Source organism: Lactuca sativa, chromosome 7, assembly GCF_002870075.4.
Source record: "Lactuca sativa cultivar Salinas chromosome 7, Lsat_Salinas_v11, whole genome shotgun sequence".
Lineage (NCBI taxonomy): Eukaryota > Viridiplantae > Streptophyta > Magnoliopsida > Asterales > Asteraceae > Lactuca > Lactuca sativa.
Window position 1 is genome coordinate 96071541 of NC_056629.2, and position 12884 is coordinate 96084424.

Sequence of the window (12884 nt, forward strand, 5' to 3'; positions counted from 1 at the left end):
CGAAACTCTCCTTTCGGTCGAGGGATCGAAACCATCCTTTCAGTTCCTTCCAGGTGAGGGACCGAAACTACCTTTTCGGTTGATGTTGTTCTGAGGACCGAAACTACCCTTTCGGTTTCTTGATTCTTCTTGAGATTTGTGCTTCCTATCGATCCTTATAAAGTGAGGATTTTGTGATCTCCAAAACTGTTTCCTTTCTGAGAGATTCTTCTTGTATCTCAGATTTCTTTGGTGTTTTCGATTAGCCACCTGTTTTGGATTTTTGTGGATGTTGGCCTTTCTCTTTGAAGCATGAGCACAACATTCACTTTTTGTTGAGGATGTTTCACTAGTGGTTTGTGCAGGTTCGCCCAGTGAAGTTTTGGTTCCACTAGTGCTTGGCACATCATATCTTGCAGGATCATTTAGTGGTTCGGGTATATATCTACCTTTCACTCTCCATGAGGTCTTTTGAGATAGGCCCTTCGTCTCATCAGCGATGTCTATTGGTGCTGACCAGAAGAACTCGTCACATCTGCCAACAATATCTTCTTCCACCATAGCTGTCAATTCTGCAGTTTGTTGTGGAGTGACACCAGGTATCGTGTAGACTTGATTTGGAGTGGTTTGTACCTTTTGGTACACAGCAACTTTTGCTTTGAGAACTTTGGTCTTGTCAGTTGACGAGCGAGCGAACTCAACAAAGTTTTCAAAAATTAGGTTTTTGTGTGACTTAGGTTCGCTTTTGACAAATTCTGAACAGTCCACCACATCCTCTACAGATATTTCACTCAGATCATCATCCTCATTAAGTTCAGATGCATTTTCAACATCAATTTTATTTTCTGAACTTAATTTGGTATTCAAAGAGTCAAATTTCTGTACAGTTTCGGTTCTTAATTTCAATCTATCATTCTCGTCTAACAAATTTTTAAGCATGTCCTTCTGGTCTTGGTACTTAATGTAGGATTCAATTTTGTCCAGACCTATTTTATACGCAGGAAAGACCTCGTCAGAAGATACAACGCTTTCACAGTTGTAGGCTTCAGCATCGATTTCATCCTCCTTTAACTCAAGGAAGGGTAAAATCATGCAATGTATCTTCTTTCCTATTTGACAATCAAGATGCAATTGAGTGATGTTAAAATAAAGTCTTTTAGCAATCAAACAAAACACATTTCATTGTATAAGAAGTTTAAGATTGCCTCTTTGCAAATAAATCGAATCATCCTTAGACCTAATAAACTCTTTCTCCTTCTGCTCTATCCACATCCTCCTTTCCTCACTCTTCGACGATATCCTGCTGATTTGATCACTTAGGTTAGAATTTGTGACACAGGTTTGGGTGAGACTGCTACTTATGCTTGAAAATTTAGATTTTAAGTTATTTAATTCCTTTTCATAGTTAGTAACAGGTATATTTAGGGAAGCAAGACTATTTTGTACCTTCTTGATCAACTCATCACATTCGTTGATTTGTGCGCTGACAGGTTTAGCAGCAAAACACCTGTCCTCTCGCTCCTTATCGTCTTCTATTCCCTCTTCGGTTGTATATCCTCTCATTTGAGACACACCTTCGGTCACCACAAAGCACCTTCCTGTTACAGGATCTTCTTTTGCTAGCATAGCCTTCCCATGAGTGGGCTTCCTGACTTCTTCATCCTCTGAATCTGTGGACCATACTTCCACACCACCAAATTCATCACGGTTGTCTGTATCCTACACAATTAAAGCATTCATAGTGGTATTGTAAGAAACATACTTTCTTTTTTTGATTTCCTCCGGTCTTCTCAGGAGGCTCGCTTCCTCATCGTCATCATTTATCTTTTCTTCTTTCTTTTTCAGCATACAATCTTTTGCAAAATGGTTCTTGCCTCCATAGTAACGGCAATCAAATCCTGAGTCTCCACCAACTTTCGCTTCTTTCTTTGACTCTTCAGACTTTGACCCCATCTTTGGTTCCTCCTTGATCTTTTCGGCGCTGTAACTTCCCTGCCAGTTTCGGTTCTTGTTGGCTGGGAATTTCTTCTTAATGAATTTTCTAGGATTGGATACCATCATGGCATATTGTTCACCGGTTAGATCATAATTAGCAAGATCCAATTCCTCTTCTTCTTCAACTGAGCATTTTCCTTTAGAGACAAGAGCTAAAGAACCTAAACTGGAAACCACATTCGTTTCCTTAGACAATACACTTTCATGGGATTTCAAAATACCCACTAGTTTCGCCAGAGAGTATGACTTGAACTGTTCATGAGCTTTAACTGTAGATACAACAGCTATCCATTCGGATCTAAGACCGTTCATGAAAGTAACTTTTTGTTCAATAACTTTCCTTTCAATCCCATGCTTTATCATCTTGCTTAAAATATGATTAAAGCGATCAAAGGCTTGAACTAGTTTCTCTTCAGGCTTCTGCTTAAAGTCTCCAAATTCAGAGAGCAAGAGAGTTTGAATTGAATGTTACAAGTCTTCATCAGTGGAATACAATTCTTTTAATCTGTCCCAAATCTATTTAGCAGTGGCACAAGAACTTACCAAACGAAACGTATCTGACTGCAAAGCAAACCTTATCATCCTCAGGGCCATGATGTTGCATTGAAACTTTTTCTTCTCGTCTTGATGAATATCTTTGACATCGTTAACAAGCTGATTGTACTCCTTCTGAGTTTTGATAATCTTAGAGGTGCTTGAGTGAGCGAATGGGCCAACAGTGATCGCTTCCCAGATCAAGTATCCATTATCCTCTGATCCAATCACATAATCTTCAAAGTGATGCGTCCAAACTTCATAGTCTTGAGTATACAAGATTGCAATCCTTGTAGTAGAACCAATGCTATTGGAGATGTTGATTGGATTAGTTTGAGAATCATCCATGGACATTGTAATGACTTTTGATCGATTACCTGTAAAAGATCAGACTTGTATTATATCGTTAGGGTTAGATCAACGATTAATGAGATACGTCAATATGGAATGACGGCTCAATTAATATTAATCAATGCGGAATTAAAAACCCTAATAACTTCTTCGACAGAAGAGATGTGTATGAAGTACACAATCTCTTGCTCTGATACCAATTGATGAGAATAAAACTCTTGATCGATTAGATCTTCACAGATAAGAATATGAAAATCAAACAAGACAAACACAGTAAGAGTATGAACATAGAATAGAATCAAATATGTGCTTATGATTCAACAAAGTCACGCCTCAGCAGAGTTCGACAAAGAACTTCCGCTGTAGAGGCAAGCTAGGGTTTACAAAACTCAGTGAGAAAAATAATTAAAGCGTTAACCTCTATGACTGCATGCATGCAACTTATATACTAAACCCTTGAACAAAAACACGCACGGTTGGACAGGCCCAAAACCGGCAATCAAAACTGGGCTAAGGACCAAACCCATGACGCAACATAATAATCCCAACAGTGACTCATGCTTATATGCTTGTATGATTGATATATTGAGCTATATGGGCTCCGAGTCATTACAGACTCAGGTTGATACAAACCCGAGGTCGATTCAGACTCAACACAACTACATGTTGTTATTTTGGGTTGATACGGACCAGACACACCCACATGATGTTATATTTATGTGTGTGTGTATATATATGTGTGTGTTTGAGATATGTAGTATCTTGGGGAACTCACTAAGCTTTGTGCTTCCGATTTCATATTTATGGTTTCAGGTACTTTCGATTCGAAAGGGAAGGGCCCGACGTGACTGCACATCATCCTCCAAGGTTTTCCGCATTGGCAGTTGATGATATTACTCCAAGGTTTAAATAATATATTCACTCTTATTGGTTTTGGAACGATTCGCTTGTATGATTTATTGTTTTAAAAAAAATGAAAAATTTACCTTGAATTTTCGGGACGTTACACTTTTATAATATAATAAGCTTGTCTGTTTCATGGTTCCTGGGATATTGATTTATATGTCATATATAGAAGATTGGGTGATTATTGGTGTATGTGGTCGGGATTCCTTGATAGGTTGAATACCATCTTACATTTATTTGTTGCTTATAGCTTTCAACTAGATCAGGTTCGTTGGTTGGCCTGGTTTCGTGTGGCTGGCGTCCATACCCCATTAAGCCCCCCCCCCCCCCCCCCCCCCGCGTGCGCGGCAACCTAATTATTATAAATTGTTGTCTTTTGGTTTATAATAATTGGGCTTGAACAGTTGCTTCCAAATTTGTTTATTTAGTCGAATACTAGGTAGGGAATCGTGTGCACCTATATATCTATGTTTTTCCTAGGCTCATGATCGTTTCTTAAAGCGGTTGTCTTTCCCACCTCCTTTTCCATCAATGCTTGTCACATCTGACCGTCGATTTTCTTTTTAATATTTTCTTCCTTTGTTCTCCTTGTTTATCTTGCTTCTCTTTTTGCAAACCATGAAGATGTATCATCCGATACTGCATGTGGTTTATTCTTCTGTTACTCACGAAGGCCTCATTCATATTTCAACTAAATATCATCTTCTCAAGGATGTCGAGGCCACTTTTCCTGGTACTTCAACAGTTATTGACCGTCCCCCGTTAAGTAAAGTTGGTTTTTACCTTTATTACTTTGAAGTCGGCCTTCATGTTCCTCCCTCTTCATGTTTTGGTTGTATCGTTGAATCATATAAGATTCACACTTTTCAGTTGAAGCCTAACTCTATTTCAAAAGTTGTTTGTTTCGAGTTGCTTTGTCATGCTTCTTTTTTTGTTCCTACCATGGATTTGTTCCAATATTTCTTTTGCATCTGTTGCAATGGCACTTGGTATTACTTTAGTTCTAGGGGTGAAGTTTCATTGAGGGTCTCCCCGAGTATACCAAAAATCGGAAGAATGAATTTATTTGCTGGAATGCCTCTCGCTTCTCCTATCATAATGAATTTCATGTTCCTCGTATGATTATTGATCAAAAGCCTGATAAAACTTCTGATTTGAGTTAGGATATAGACAAATCTCCTGTTTGAATGCTATGATGACAAAATTCCCTAAAGTTGTCTTAGTCTAGGCCTGTATGAGTCCCTATTGGTTGCAAATGGGTGTAGTTCCTTCTCTTTTTATTTGAGGACCAGGTACTCCTTTACTTTGTTGTTGACCATTTATCTCTGCTTGTACTAATTTTGTATCGGTACTCTTCTATAGACGAAACTCGGTTACCTTTTCTCTTGTCTAACTTTGTTAAGGGTAAGATTCTAGCTCGTGATCTTGGCTTTTATGATTTTGATCTTCCCAGTCTTGATGATAGTTTTGACAGTAGTGGTGGTGAAGGAAATAACTTGTAAAATAAAGAAGAGGACTAGGATGACTTAGGGTCCTCAGATAAAGTTCATTATTCCTATGATGATGATGTGGGTGTGTAAATGTCAAATGCTACTAATATCCATGTTACCGTTTTCATGGATGATGGTGATGTTGAGAGTACGGAACAACCCTTGGTTCCCCGTAAGAATGGTAGAGATTTCATTGCATCTGCAGCCTTGGAAGCCGTTCTTTCTGGTGGCGAGGGTAGTAGTGGTAGGGTGGTGAACAAGTGTCGTACCTTTAATCCTAGAGGTTTGCAGAATTTTTTTCTAGTAGCCTTGATGTGGATCAGCCTTCTAGTTATGCCGATTAACTGAAGACGATAAGACCTCCTCTTGATGTTAATATTCCCCATCCTTCTGGTCCTATCTTTGCTTCGCCTTGGGAATATAGGCAAGAACAAAGTTTAATGTGTGACAACCCGAAATTTCTATTATGTACAATCAATATCAAGTCAATAGAAGTTAGAACAGTTGCAGTAAATTTTCAGACTTTTAGTCTAAGTTTGAGTATGTCAGGATTTACACTTAAAGAGATATCAGGAGAGAGGATGCACTAGGGTTTTGTGCAACTCTGTTATTCCAAAACTCTATGATATTAGAGTTCGCTGCCTGAATAAAATATTTTCTGCCAAAAACCCCAGGGGTATATATATATATATATATATATATATATATATATATATATATATATATATATATATATATATATATATATATATATGGTCCTTAGCCATATTTATTCATTTGTTCCATTTCCAACTAGAGAAAAGCCAAATTCTCTTTCACGGATCTTCGGCCTTTCGTCCTAAAACGTGAGTACTTCTATCTAAGTGTATTATAGAGCTTGATATGTGTCTAATAACCTAGAAATTGTATGAAAACTGAGTTTACGGCCCAAGAACATCTTGGACTGTAAACCCTTCTTTAAGGGACAAAAGAGTGCCCTAGTCCCTTCCTTTGCAATAAAACTAGCCTAGAATCGTACCCTAATGTATGTAGGACTAGAAAACACCCCAAGAACACCAAGATCAAAGGTGTTTACGGTCCAAGAACACCTTGGACCGTAAACCCTATTTAGGGTGCCAAAGTGTGCTTTATCTTATCCTAAGCCTTGGGTATTAACTTACAATCCTTCCTTGATGTGTTTAGCACATGAAAACCACCAAAATCCCTCATTTATATGTGTTTACGGTTTGGGGATCTCCCAAAATCGTAAAACACCCCAAAGGTGTGTAAAAATGGCCCTAATCCCTTCACAAGCTTAGGAAACTAGTCTAGATTTGTTTCTTGATATGTTTGGGACTTGAAAACGTCAAAGGATCTTAGATTATATGTTTTTACGACCGTAAACACATGGAATAGTTGTCCATGGGGCATAAACTCCATTTAGAGGTGTTTTGATGCCACAAACACTTCCATAGGCTTATACACCATTGTAGAAATGCTTCAAGGGACTCAAAAGACCTCAAAACAACTCATGGTCAAGAAGACATGAGTTTACGGCCATAAAATCAAGAGTTTACGACCGTAAACTCAAGGGGTGTTGGTCCTTAGGGAGTAAACTCAATAAGGGGGTCCTTTGGAACCCTAAACCCACTACCCTTGTCCTACAACAACTTAGATGCAATCCTTAGGGCTTATAACACTTATATAAGGTGTTTAGCATGTTCTAGGAGGTCTTAATGTTTTCAATTAGTAGTTTAAGACTAATTGGGTACATATATGTGTGATTATATGTTAACTAGGATCCTTGGGTGTGTACAAGTTTTCACTTGACACTTAGCAATCCTACATCGTTCAGTTCATCCAAACCACCATCTTCAGGTGAGTTCATACCCCTTTAATAAATGTTTTAAATGTTTATATGTTGGGGGGGGATACAAGTTGAAACATGTGATTAATAAGCAACATACAAAAGGATTTATGACTCCTTTAACTGTTTTACCAAATAGTTTACTTCAGATGGTTTTCCAAAACTTCATTTATGCTATTACATTGTCAATTGCATGCTTATATATATGTATAGTTATATAAGTAATGTTTAAAGGACTTAGGAAGGTTAGCCTGCTTTATTTCCTTTTCCCCGTTGGGATGTGGTCTAGTAAGGTATCGGGTATCCGTCCGAAGGTCATTTAAATATTAGTTATGTATCATGTATACATATATAGTCATAAAGGTTCTTCCAGTCAGTTCAATACCCTTGGGTAGCAAGGGTATACTTCCATGTTCATAAGTACCAGTTACCTTACTAGTAAGCTACCATACGGGTAGTTTAGGAAGATACTAATACGATTACTAGAATGCAGAATCATACAATGAGTCAGTTCATTCATGAGTCAATACTTGCTAGATAGAGAGAGAACACACATTACAGCTAGTACACACAGTACATTACTATACATGCTAGACAGAGAGAGAACACACATTACAGCTAGCACACACAGAACATTACAGTACATATACGCTAGACAGAGAAAGAGTATACTTTACAATTAGCACATTCGTTACATGTACTTTTATGCAATTATGTGAACCATTAAGAGGGTCAAGGCACTTCCTGCCATGACCGTTTTTGTATCCCGAATCTCCTTAATTGGGGAGCGTATGAGTTTGCGTATAGATCTATACTGGATTGACTATCCTACACATTGCTGCTCGCTACAGTGGGACTTGCAAGTCTATGGGTGCCAAATGTCATTTCTTACGGCGTCTTACATTGTCGTTTTACTAGAGTCGGTAGCAGGATACAGGTCAATCACATGTTACTTTAAATTACAATAGATTTAAAGTAGTTAGTATGGTCGTAGTTATTTGATACTGCAACATAGTACTATTTCATTTTCCCATTACATTCACTTCGTGAACATTCACACGATGCACGGTAATGTAGAAGCTATATCTTGGTTAACGATAGTCGGGTTTGGGAAAATACACACTCTTACAGGAGACACACACAGATACTAGATGCATTGGTAGAAGGCTACTCTCAGTAGGAAGCATAGGGCTTTCTAGGATGTTCAAAACGTTTTCATACTTACATTTCATACACGTACAAATACTTACATTTCATACATGTACAAATACTTACATCTTATACACGTACAAATATTTACATTTCATATACATACAAATAATTACATTTCATTTGTACAAATACATTCCTACAAATTAAGACACTAAAATACTTATGATCTCACCAGCTTTAAAGCTGATACTCGTTTTCAAAATAACTTGTATTCTCAGGTCAACGATAAACAGGTACCGATGCAAGGTTTAGAGAAGACGGAGCTCGTTCAAGACTCATCTTTCATTTTGATTTATACTTTAGTGTTTATTAGACATATCGGAACACTTGTATTAAAATTATATTACTAATGCAATGGATGATGTTGTTGCTTGTTTACTACTATTCATTGTTGTGATACTGTACATGACGTCCTCCGTCCCAGAACGTTTCCGCCGTTCATGGTTTTGGGGTGTGACATAATGGAACCCAAGGTTGCTATGCCATTTTTTGAGAATTTTTCTTCGCATCGGACCCGACTGAGCATAAGGCAAGGTCGTAGGGAAGATGTACGAGACATGTTTAAGATTAAGCTTGTAGAAAACATAGTTTTAGGCCAGGAGGTGATGTCTTGGCTTGACGAAAATGAGACACTTCACTTGGAGAATCGCGGTTTACACGATGAATTCAAGAGTGGCTAATCTTAAAAAAAACATATGTAGCTTTGTATGGTGGCACTTCTCTCAATATGAAGACCTTTTTGTGATTAATATATGGGTCTTATGGAGTAGGTTGTTGAATTAGAAAAGCTTTCCCTAAATCTTGACGTGATTTCTGAATTTGGTGGTTTAGAAGCTCTCTTGAATTGTCTCCTTTAGTGCTTATTTGAGTTAAGCACTTAAAGGCTTAAGACACTCAAGAATAAAAGAAGGAACTAGCATTCCAAGTTCCTTAATCTTGATGGTGGATACTTGTAGAGAAATCATATTCTTTGATTTTTGTTATCTTCATCAACACCTCAAAACTAAGTGGATTCAAAGGCTTCAAAGGTAATCTCTAAAACATCCTATGATTGTTTTTATTTCATTCCAACCTCTATAAATGGATCCATGATGGTTTGGTTTTGTTATGAACTAAAAATAAACTTGTTATTTTTAAAGTCTTATGTTGCTGGTTTTTGTGAAAAACAAACTTTTATTTCGTATCAAAACCCAACAGTGGTATCAGAGACATCTTTTATATGTTATAATGAATTTTTTTATGTTTGATAATCTTTGGTTTTTGGAAAACAAGCATGGATTTATTTTGGTTAAGAAAAATCCATATTTGTCTTCTTTGGCAACTTCTTGGTTAAAATTGTTTATTTTTATATATAACTATTTTTCATGCATTTTGGTTATATAAAAGTTGTCTTAGAAAAAACAAAGAGTTGTTTGTTGTAATATTTGATATGTTGTTGTGTATAAACATGTCATTTGGATATTTGTGTTGTGTTTGGTTGATATTTATTCATAAGATGTAATAGATAAATAAGTATTTTTTTTCATTTGTTAATTTGTTGTAATAAATTAGTTAGACTAGTTGTATTTATTTTAAATGTAACAAAATGAAGAAATTACCACTTTGAAGATGACTTGACTACTTAAGACCATAATCCAAACCATAAGCTTCCACTTTTGGTTTTGGGATCAATTATAGTCTTAATGGTTTAAGCGTTGCAACTTTCACAACATGAGGATTTGAAGTTATTTTTGCAAGCAAGAGTTGACTTGGCAAGTGGGCGCTTGAAGACCTTCTAAAGTGTCCCTTAGGTCCTTAGGAAATACTTAATAATTCTTGTGATGGCTCACAAAAATTATTACTAGTCATGGCTTGGTTTATACACATTATAATGCATGTATGTGATGTTTGTTTTATGTTAAATATATGTTATGTTTTATGTATAAAAATGGTTTATACATGTCAAATAACATTTTTTCATAAGATAATATCACTTGGAATTTGAGTAAAAAATATTTAAAAGATAACATAAGATGTTTATAAATGGATATTTATAAAAACGTTTTACCGGTTTCGGTTAAAGCTCAAAATTTTGTTGAAAATAGTTTTATTGTAAAACTTATAAATACCCAACTTTAAAATATTTGAAATGGTTTAAAAGATATTTAAACTTTATATAAACTCCATGTCTTTCTAATAAATAATGAGTTTTTATTAAAATGACTAAAATCGGTTCATAGCGTTATAACGGCAAATAATAAAACTAGTGATTATTTTTTTGCGTCGAAACTTAATATATGACATTGTTGTTTTAAACATAACGCAACATGTTGATATTATCTTTTATGCATGCTAAACGAGATTTAAAACAAAAGTATCATCACCCAAGTTTTGGTTTATCAAAATATGACTTTTATCATAATGTCACAATTAGAAATTTTTGTGCCTTGTAACCAACACTTAAACCAAATTATGAATCAAAAACATAAGAGCATGTATGATGCATACTCTATGACAACAAAATTTCAATCAAACATCTCATGCAAGCAATTCAAATAGTCATTAAGCAATTGGAAACCCTAGAAGTTCTTGTTTAAGTCCATTTTGGACTAGGACTTCCTTATTGGGCCCAATGGACCAATAAGCTTCCAATTTAGCTATCTTGGGCTTAGAACTCTTAAATGGGCTCTAATTGGACCCACATCTATTTAATTTAATATTTTAGGCCATATTGGGCCTAGAATGAAATAGATTAATTATATGAACCATTTTGGACCATAATTAACCTAATCTAGCCTAATAAGTCATAAAAATCACATTTATATTCTTTTAGGGCCAAAAATCATCCAACCTAGCTATAACATGGGCTTAAGGGCAAAAAGCCCAAAAACCTCCTCTCACCCTCCCCATTCTCGGCCCAAGCCCAAAAGAAGAGGAGAGTTGACTTTGTGAGTGCCACCTCACCATTGTTCAAGGGACTTCCATGCAAGAAGACCCAAACATCCATGCACTCACATACTTCCATGACTAGCTAACTCTTTTTCTCCCTTTCTCTCTTGCTCTCGGCCGAGTTCAAGCACACACACACACACACACACTTCACTTTCCTTTCTCTCAAGAAAACTCTCTCATATCTCATCCATATTTCGAGATCTAAGAAGTGTTCAAGGGGATTTTTACACAAAAATCATCATCTAAGGTAAGAAATCTCTTAGATCCTTAAACTAGCTACTTCATTTCATCCAAAAATCACCTCTTAATTTATTCAAACTCATGATCTAGCACCTAAGAAGCATTCAAGTTCGAAATCTTCCAAGGAAGGTTGCTAAGGCCGAATTTCTTCTCATTATATTCCAAAAACTGAAACCACACCCAAAGGTGAGCTTCATACCCCCTATTTTTCGGTTTTTATAAGTTTTGTGGGGGAGAATACAAGCAAATGTGTAGATCTATGAGTAAATGTATGCCTTGTGTGATTTTTAAGCTTATATGTATGATCTTATATGATTGTGATGTTTATACTAGCCAAAAAGAACCTAAAAACCGAGATCTACAATATGAAGAATGAAATAAGTATAACTTATACCATTTCACACTAATCAAGTCTAGAAAAATAATCTAGTTGGTTAATATGAACATTTTTGGACTTAAAACCCATTTTTGGGCTCAAAATGCCATAAATACAAAACTAAGGGGCCCAAAATGACAAAATATGAATTCTGAAGGTTGAGATGAGTCTAAACAGTTTATAATATGTGCTTTCTGAATATCAACACTATTGAAGGGTTAATAATGTGAATTTTAAACATAAAGGGCCAAAATGGGCTTTTCGGCCCAATAAAACCCCAAATTGCGAGATCTTTGAATTATAGGGGCTGAAACTGCACAATTCTGTAAAACAGGGGATTACTAGTATACTAAATCTATTTCAAGGGTCAAAAATGCTTTTCAAATTAAAAAGGGACCAAAGATGCAAAAATTTTCCATTTTGGGCCAAAAGTATAAAAGTTGTAAAAATGGAGGTTTCAACCGAGAACATTTCATTTTTGAAGGACTTAAGCTGTTTATCAAGTAAATTTGTGCTAAAAATGTCTTTCCAATAAGTTTTGATAGTAAAGTGTCAAGAAAAATAGTTTAAGGACTAAAATGGAAATTCTTTTATACACAAAGGGTTAAAAGTGTAAATTTATTTCAAGAAGGGGCTTAAAAAGATAAACTCTAATTCTTAAAACAATAAATCCCTTGAAATAAAAATACGAGTACTACGTCTACTGGCGGAACGTAATAATAAATACACTTTCAACACCAATATCGTTACCAAACGAATTGATTCGGTCTCGAATCAATAACGAATCAAAAATCAATAAACAATGGTACTTCAATACACACGCGGAAATTTACGAGAAGTCAATACACAATCTTTGGGCTCGAAAGTTTCAAATTGTGCTTGTTGGCCTAGCTAGCCCAATGACATGATCTTTAGGCCCGAAGGGAACGCGCTTACATGTTATTGGGCCTTATATGACCTAATTCCGTGTAAAAGGACTTTCAATAGCTTTATTGTGCTGTTGGGCCCTAAGGGTCCTTTGGTA